This window comes from Eutrema salsugineum, unplaced genomic scaffold (assembly GCF_000478725.1).
Source record: "Eutrema salsugineum unplaced genomic scaffold, Eutsalg1_0 scaffold_4, whole genome shotgun sequence".
NCBI lineage: Eukaryota > Viridiplantae > Streptophyta > Magnoliopsida > Brassicales > Brassicaceae > Eutrema > Eutrema salsugineum.
In genome coordinates, this window is record NW_006256686.1 from 6,293,658 (window position 1) to 6,303,206 (window position 9,549).

The 9,549-nt window shown below is 42.1% G+C and overlaps 2 non-coding genes across 2 annotated transcripts; both read right to left on the minus strand.

The window, feature by feature from the left end:
* Window positions 1-2,371: 2,371 nt before the first annotated feature.
* Window positions 2,372-2,477, minus strand: LOC112084844. Its single transcript, XR_002898503.1, has one exon. It is a non-coding gene; the product is annotated as a small nucleolar RNA R71 (small nucleolar RNA).
* Window positions 2,478-8,748: 6,271 nt separating this feature from the next.
* Window positions 8,749-8,855, minus strand: LOC112084785. Its single transcript, XR_002898445.1, has one exon. It is a non-coding gene; the product is annotated as a small nucleolar RNA R71 (small nucleolar RNA).
* Between the last annotated feature and the right edge of the window lie 694 nt (window positions 8,856-9,549).

The following is a 9,549-nucleotide window of genomic DNA, read 5'->3' on the forward strand; positions in this document are numbered from 1 at the left end:
GGTAATTTGGGATAAAGAGGCACAAAATGGAACAAAAAGACTCTTTTAGATAAATGCAGACCGTCAGAACTCTCATGGAGAGACGAAGACCCTCTCACCGTCTGATCACCCTCAAAATTGGACAACATATAGAAGAATCAACCAGCTTTCAAATGCACTTGGTTTGGAGACATTCCAACGGTTGGATCTCAAGATATTCCATTAGCCCCGGAGCCACTCGAAGACGGCCAGCAAGTCATGCGACCGCGGCCAACAACCTATTTCCCGCGGTCAGAAGCCTCCCGACCGCGGCAACCCACCCAATCCCCGCGGTCACGTCACTCCCGACCGCGGCCATCAAGCTCCGAACTAAAACCCATATATCTGAAGCCCAAAGTCACTCTCAGCCTCAATTCCGGAACCCTAGAGACCATGGAGTACTGGAGACTATAAATACATGTCATTTAGGTATTTTTTAGAGAAAACCATTCATACTTACAGAAACCCTTTTCCTTTACCCGTTTTTATGAGATATTTGTAGAAAATTGTTCAAGTCCGAGTTCTTCAATAAAAAGCTTTCTTTATCTCTTTTCTTTACTGTTTTTCATTACTTTTGTTAAAACCGATGATGATGTCGACCTCAGCCATGTCTGAATAGATCCCGAGTTGGGCTTAGGGTTCCAGAAAGGGGCTCTCGTAATTGATTAAGACATCTAGGTTTATAGATCTGGGATTTCGACCTGTTCTCTGTTTATTCTTGTTCTTATTGCATGTATGCTTGATTGATCACCTAGTATCTGATCGAGATAGTTAGTGTTGTGAGAGTTTTCATTAAGTATCAGCCCTAGAATGAAACAGGTGATTTTTCCGTAGGAGTGGAAACCTACCTGCGGCGAGATCGTGAGTATTGACGGGTCTTGTGCAGCTCTTGCGTTCTCTCCCTTCCAGAGCCAGAGTGGAAACCTACTGGTCAGGGTTGCGAGAAACAGTTGGTTATGATCACGACAGTGATGTAGTAATACCGCTGTACTCTAGCTCTTGAACCCATATATTGTTATCTGTCAATCCCAATCTATTTACCCTAGTGTCAAAACCGATTATGATCCCTTAGAGTTCCCTAAAGCTCAGCGTTTTTAGCCATTTTTTACAAACCAATCGATTTTTATATGCTCATTTAGATCTGCATTTCAATTGCTTTAGTTCGATATTTTACTTGCTTACTTGCTTTCCATTCGATTTCTTTACTTGCTTTCTAGGATAGATTTATTTGCTTTCTTTTGTTTTAGTTTAACTCGTGACAAACAACCAACCTTTTTAAAACCAATCTAGTCTAGACATAAAGTTAGAAACCGTAGAAGAATACCAGGCACACAAATCTCTGTGGATTCGATCCCTAAATACTACAACTGATTAGCTGTGCACTTGCGGCTTTCTTTTTTTTTTTTGTTAAGGGTAAAACTTGTTCTCTCACGCAGTTGACACGACATCAAGTTTTTGGCGCCGTTTCCGGAGATTTGTTTCGCTACCTTTTGCTATTTTTCTTGTTTTAACTTCTGTTCTAGACACCTGATCTCTAGTTCTTTCTTAAAGTTTTTCTGAACTATCTTTCCCTTCTTTTGTTTTTCTCTGAATTGCATAAATACCAGGCGTAGACCTGCAGGAGATATTCCAATTCTAGACAAGATAAACAGACACGAAAGAGAACTTCGAAGACTTAGAACGCAAGGAATGGCCAACGACGACCAGCTTGGAGATCCTATTAATCGAAATTTAAATATGGACCAAGACGGGTCCGAACATGGAGAAAATGAAGAGAATGATCACAAAGGAGGTGATCATGCTCGAGAGAATGAAGAGGAGGATGAGGTTCCTCCAAGAAACCACCAGAATCGCGATAGAGAAGAGCGTGAAGACCCTGATGCCCATATCAATGCAGCCGATGGTGACCACTAAGGAATGCAGCCGAATGGACGCGTTAACCGTCCTGTTCCGCCAGCAAATCAACACAGAAGACAAGCCAGGAACCATCGCATAGCTGATTTTGATGCACCTACTCAAAATTTTCAGAATCGATCTACAATTCAAGTACCATTTCCGAACCGGAATGAGTTTGAAGTCAAGCCTCAAATCATCTCATTGGTGAAGCAAAACCAATTCCATGGAGTTTCTTCTGAGCATCCAATGGACCATATCGAGCTCTTTGAAGAAATTTGCAGCATGAGGAGGACAAACCAAGTTCCACCAGACTATTTAAAGTGTAAGTTGTTCCCTTTTTCATTAGCAGATAAAGCTCACCGGTGGTTGAAATCTTTGCCTGCAGGATCGATTACTAATTGGGAAGAATGTAGAACTGTTTTCCTGAACCACTTATACACTAAGTCAAGGTTGAATGAGTTGATAACAAAGATCTCAAACTTTCAACAAGGGCCAACTGAATCTTTCTATGAAGCCTGGGAGCGTTTTAAGGAGTATGAACGTGATTGCCCTCACCATGGATTTCATGGATCAAGCCTGCTGAGCACATTTTACCGAAGTTTGCAACCAAAATACAAACTTTCACTTGATACAGCTAGCAATAGAGATTTTGGACAAAAGACGATAGCCCAAGGAATAGCCCTCATCGAAAATTTGGCTCAAGCCAATAGCAATGATTGTCCTGAATACGATCGATCGATGAAGCAAGCCGGAACAGACAACAAGGAGATAACCAAGTTGAAGAACATGGTGAGCCAGCTTCTGAAGAGCAACAATCGCCCAATCCATACTTGTGAGACCAACAATGGCGCAGAAGATGAAGGACCTAGTGATATCGATCACATTAATCAAGTCTTTCAAGAAGAAGATGTGAACTACGTAGGAGCACTGGTGCCATATCAAAATCGCTCCAACAATAGCTTCAACAACAACTTCCGGAATGCAAATTACAACAATCTCTCTTACCGCAATCCAAATGTGGAGAATCCTCAAGATCAGTACTACCCACCTCAGCAAAAATCCTTCCAAAACAAGTTTCAAGGTGGAAACTTTGGAGGAATAGTACCATATCAACCGCGACAACCATATAACTACCAAGGTACGCGTTTTAACAATCAACTTGTACAACAGTAGGGACTCACGACGAACCAGCTAGCTTCACAAATCGGTAAACTTGAACAGTGCATCCAACAGCTCGTTATGACGAAAAAAAAAGCATCTAAAGACGTGAACGTGAAATTTGACTGCATTTACAATGATCTGAACGGTAAGTTTGAATCTTTATCTTCGCACGTCAAAAAGCTAGACGTGCAAGTCGCCCAAACAGCCGACTCTATGAAGAGGCAAAGTGGAGTTCTTCAAAGAAGAGTTGAAGATAACCCTAAGAAGTTTTGCAACGCCATAACCACATTGCCTGAAGAAGAGGCCGGAACCGATGGAAAGAAAGAAGAAACCCCAATCTTTGTACCACTGTACAAAATGTACCACTGTACAAAGATATCGATCCCAAGCAGCCACCGTTTAAGGTACCTGAACGATCACCGTTTCAAAGGCTTACAAAAGCCGATGATCCGGGACGTTTTGTTTTCCAACGTTTCATTTCAGGAATCAAGTTTACAGACTGCCTGTGCGATTCCGGAGCCAATGTCAACATCATGTCTAAGACATTTGCCGAAAAATTGGGCATAAAAACCTTAAGGACATCGACGGTTAAGGGTATTTTTGGAGATTCATCTCAAAAATATACTGAAGGGGCGATTCATGATCTACAAGTTCTAGTGGGAGACAAGATCGTTCCAGCAGATTTTCAAGTCCTGGAGATGGATAAAGACAAGGAGAGGCCACTCATTTTCGGGAGGCCATTCCTAGCTACAGTAGGAGCAGTAATCGATCACGCAAACCGGCATGCTGTTTTCCTAAATGTGGATCGCAAAAGGTACTATCCGACTATCTTAGACGATTTTCCAAGCAAAAGAAACAGGCCAAAAGAGAAAGAGAAGGAGAAGCCGAAAGCTTTTGCAAAGTTCAAGATCATCATTCCACCAGATGCAACAGAAACTAGTGAGTACCAAATCCAGGAGCTGATCGAAAACACAAAAAGGGTTTTAAACACTATTAAAGTCCGAAAGAAGAGTAAAGGAAAGGAGACGGCTCCTCAATGAGAAGAAGTAAAACCTCCAGCGACCGGAAGTGATAAAGGCACATCAAGTGGAGTGCCATTCAAATCAGCATAATTCCTCATGCTTACATCGAGCTAAACGACTTAAAACAAAAGCGCTTAATGGGAGGCAACCCATTTAGGTATTCTTTCTTTTAGTTTTCTTTTCCTTTTCACAATTTATGCTTTCTTTTTCTTTCAAGTTTCAGGTATTTTATAAAACAAAAACACAAAAAAAAATCAGAAAATTAGAAAAACCAAGAAGAAAAGGTAGGATTTTAGCTACTCGGCCCGGCAAAGACAAGAAGATTGGACAATGGCCGCAGGAGGAACAGCCGCGGTCGCGACTGACCGACCCGCGGCCAAGGAAGCATCGACCGCGGCACCGTGAATGTGACCGCGGCCGAGCCCTCGATCACCGCGGTCGCGCGTCTCCTGACCGCGGCCGTAGGTCGTTGAGAAAGAGACTCGGATTTCCGCCGCTTTTCAAAAGATTTCTGGTGTTACCTGGTGTTTTCCCGGTGTTACCTGGTGATTCCCGGTGTTACCTGGTGTTTTCCCGGTGTTACCTGGTGATTCCCGGTGTTGCCTGGTGTTTTCCCGGTGTTGCGTGGTGATTCCCCGTGTTGCCCGGTGATTCCCGGTGTTACCTGGTGATTCCCGGTGATTCTCGAAATATTCCCGGTAAAATCCGTAAAGATCCTCTGTAAGTTTTAAACTTTCCTAACGTGCAAACAAGAAAGGTAAGTTCCCGTAAACTTAAAAATTTCCAGAAATTTTCCGTTTTTGCTACAAAAACGCTTTTTAAAGAAAAGAAACAAACTTTTTGGTTCAAAACTCTTTCTTCTCTTCTCTTCCAAAAGACTTGGAGATTTAGGAGATAGAACACATTTTTCAATTCTTAAGCTTTTTAAGAGATTTTTGGCTCAAACCTCACTCTTTTTCAAAGCTGATTTCAATTATGCCATCAAATCTCTCTTTCCAGCAAGGTATGAACCTCAAACTCGCCATTTTTACTTGATTTTAGAACTTAGGGTTTTCTTTAAAAACCCAAATCTTGGTCTATTGATGGTGGAAATAGCTTGAGAACAATAGATTATCCTTTTAGGTTATCTAAAAATCGATTTTAAACACCTAGCTTAAGAGGAATTGAGATTTTTGAAATTTGGATTCTACATGCTTCATAAAAATTGAATCTGGAACAGCAAAATTGATGAACTTGATTAAGTCTTGTGTGATAATTGACTAGTATTGGGTAATCTTTAGAATTTACATGGAAATTGCTCATAAAAACCGATTTTTAGAAGATTTCTATGTTGAGAACATCAAAAATCCGAATCTGGCCATGAACTACTTGATTTCTCTTATTTAATATCAATTCTGCTTGCTCATGGTTTGAATTAATCTCTTTATGCTAGTATTGGTATAACAGATCTTAATGTGTTAAAATCAGCATCCATATTCACTCCTTTTTCCAAGAATCATTTCGTTTTGTAGCAAAATGGAACAAACCAGATCCCGAAGAACCGTCGCACTGGTGACAGCTCTGAGGACATTCCCGATGATGCTACTCTAGGAGAGTACATGCTGAACCAAGCCAGACCGAGAAGGAGAAACTATGTGATGAGATTGCTCCAGAACTCAAGAGAAACACAAGCAGCTCCTGAGCCACCACAGATTCGATATATTGGGAGGGAGACAAACCCGAGAGTGGATTATGCAAGACATTTCAAGAAGCTGAACATCAAACCCACGCCTTGCATTGATTATCATACACTCGAGATGCTTGGAATCAGAGAGGATTTTATCTGGTACATCGATGCACTTAAGCTGAGACCCTACATGGAGCTGAACCTTCCGACTTATCCTGAGCTAGTCCGTGAGTTCTTAGCGACTATTACACTCCACCACACGAAGAGGAGGAACCCCAGAGCATCAGATGGCATCTTGTCATTCTCTATCCGCAGACAACCTTACTCTCTCACCATTTCTGAGCTTTGTGAAGCTCTTAAGCTTCCATACACTGATGGCATTTACCTTGAAGATGAACCGGATCTTAACCTGTGGAGAGAGATGGGTCATGGAGTCTATGATAGCAGGAGATCGAAGTCAGTCCTTCTAACTCATCCAGCAGTGAGAGTTGTGCACAAACTCTTAGCACACACGATCATCTCTAGAGCCAACATGGGAGGTATTTTGAAGACTGAGCTCATTACACTTCAGATTCCATTTATGGACGATCCACGGCTTGCCTGTTTTGCCTGGATCATAGCACAGAATATGGTAAAGGTGAAGCATGATTTACATGGTTGCGAGGACGCTACTCCAGCTTACGGGAGTGTTATTACAGCGATACTACAGGCTGTAGGATTCGATTTCTCATCTGATGATCCACTTCCCGATGTCTGGTATGATCTACTTTATTGATAACACCGGATTTTGACCATTTTTATGGATCACTTTAATATCTTTTACAGGTGATTTTACTCCATTTTCAAATGTTTTCAAAGGATTTCTATGTTTCCGGATTTTAAAAGACTTTTCAGGTAATTTGGGATAAAGAGGCACAAAATGGAGCAAAAAGACTCTTTTGGATAAATGCAGACCGTCAGAACTCTCATGGATAGACGAAGACCTTCTCACCATCTGATCACCCTCACAATTGGACAACTTATAGAAGAATCAACCAGCTTTCAAATGCACTTGGTTTGGAGACATTCCAACGGTTGGATCTCAAGATAATCCATTAGCCCCGAAGCCACGCGGAGTCGGCCAGCAGCTCACGCGACCGCGACCAGCAACCTATTTGCCGCGGTCAGAAGCTTCCCGACCACGGGAAACAAGCCAATTGCCGCGGTCACAGCACTCCCGACCGCAGCATTCAAGCTCCGACTTAAAGCCCACTTATCTGAAGCCCAAAGTCATTCACAGCCTCAATTCCGGAACCCTAGAGACCATGGAGCATTGGAGACTATAAATACATGTCATTTAGGTCGTTTTTAGGGAGAACTTTTACACACTTTACAGAAACCCTTTTCCTTTAGCCGTTTTTATGAGATTTTTGTAGAAGATTGTTCAAGCCCGAGTTCTTCAATAGAGAAGCTTTCTTTATCTCTTTTCTTTACTGTTTTTCATTACTTTTATTAAAACCAATGATGATGTCAAACTCAGCCATGTCTGAGTATATCCCGAGTTGGGCTTAGGGTTCCCGAAAGGGGCTCTCATAATCGATTAAGACATCTAGGTTTATAGATCTGGGATTTCGACCTGTTCTCTGTTTATTCTTGTTCTTGTTGCATGTATGCTTGATTGATCACCTAGTATCTGATCTAGATAGTTAGTGTTGCGAAAGTTTTCATTAAGTATCAGCCCTAGAATGAAACAGGCGATTTCTCCGTAGGAGTGGAAACCTACCTGCGGCGAGATCGTGAGTATTGATGAGTCTTATGCAGCTCTTGCGTTCCCTCCCTTCCAGGGCCAGAGTGGAAACCTACTGGTCAGGGTTGCGAGAAACAGTTGGTTATGATCACGACAGTGACGTAGTCATACCGCCGTACTCTAGCTCTAGAACTCATATATTGTTATCCGTCAATCCCAGGCACATAAATCTCTGTGGATTCGATCCCTAAATACTGCAACAGATTAGTTGTGCACTTTCGGCTTTCTTTTGTTTTGTTAAGGGTAAAACTTGTTATCTCACGTAGTTGACACACTCAGCACCGCATCAAGTTTTTGGCGCCGTTGCCGGGGATTTGTTTCGCTGCCTTTTGCTATTTTTCTTGTTTTAACTTCTGTTCTAGACACCTGATCTCTAGTTCTTTCTTAAAGTTTTTTTTTTCTGAACTATCTTTCCCTTCTTTTGTCTTTCTCTGAATTGCATGAATACCAGGCGTAGACCTGCAGGAGACATTCCAATTCTAGACGAGATATACAGACACGAAAGAGAACTTCGAAGACTTAGACGAACGCAAGGAATGGCCAACGACGACCAGCCTGGAGATCCTATTAATCGAAATTTAAATATGGACCAAGAAGGGTCCGAACATGGAGAAAACGAAGAGAATGATCACATAGAAGGTGATCATGCTCGAGAAGATGGAGAAGAGGATGAGGTTCTTCCAAGAAACCACCAGAACCGAGATAGAGAAGGACATGAAGACCTTGATCCACCCATCAATGTAGCCGATGGTGACCACCCAGCAATGCAGCCGAATGAACGCATCCACCGCCCCATTCCGCCAGCAAATCAACACCGAAGACAAGCCAGGAACCATCGCATAGCTGATTTTGATGCACCTACTCAAAATTTTCGGAATCGATCTGCGATTCAAGTACCATTTCCAAACCGGAATGAGTTTGAAGTCAAGCCTCAAATCATCTCATTGGTGAAGCAAAACCAGTTCCATGGAGTTCCTTCTGAGCATCCAATGGACCATATCGAGCTCTTTGAAGAAATTTGCAGCATGATGAGAACAAACCAAATTCCACCTGACTATTTAAAGTGTAAGTTGTTCCCTTTTTCATTAGCAGATAAAGCTCACCGTTGGTTGAAGTCTTTGCCTGCAGGATCGATTACTAATTGGGAAGAATGTAGAACTGCTTTCCTGAACCACTTCTACACTAAGTCAAGGTCGAACAATTTGAGAACGAAGATCTCAAACTTTCAACAAGGGTCAACTGAATCTTTCTATGAAGCTTGGGAACGTTTTAAGGAGTATGAACGTGATTGCCCTCATCATGGATTTCATGGATCAATCCTGCTGAGCACATTTTATCGAGTTTTGCAACCAAAATACAAACTTTCACTTGATACAGCTAGCAATGGAGATTTTGGGCAAAAGACGAGGAAGAGCTCTCATCGAGAATTTGGCTCAAGCCAATAGCAATGATTGTCCTGAATATGATCGATCAATGAAGCAAGCCGGGACAGACAACAAGGAGATAACCGAGTTGAAGAACATGGTGAGCCAGCTTCTGAAGAGTAACAATCGCCCGATCCATGCCTGTGAAACCAACAATGGTGCAGAAGATGAAGGACCTAGGGATATCGATCACATTAATCAAGCATTTCAAGAAGAAGATGTGAACTACGTAGGAGCACTGGTGCCATACCAAAATCGCTCCAACAACAACTTCAACAACAACTTTCGGAATGCAAATTACAACAATCTCTCTTACTGCAATCCAAATGTGGAGAATCCTCAAGATCAGTACTATCCACCTCAGCAAAAATCATTCCAAAACAAGTTTCAAGGCGGAAACTTTGGAGGAATAGTACCATATCAACCGCGACAGCCATATAACTACCAAGGTACGAATTTTAATAATCAATTTGTACAACAGCAGGGAGTCACGACGAACCAGCTAGCTTCACAAATCGGTAGACTTGAACAGTCAATCCAACAACTCGTTATGACAAACGAAAAGGCATCTAAAGA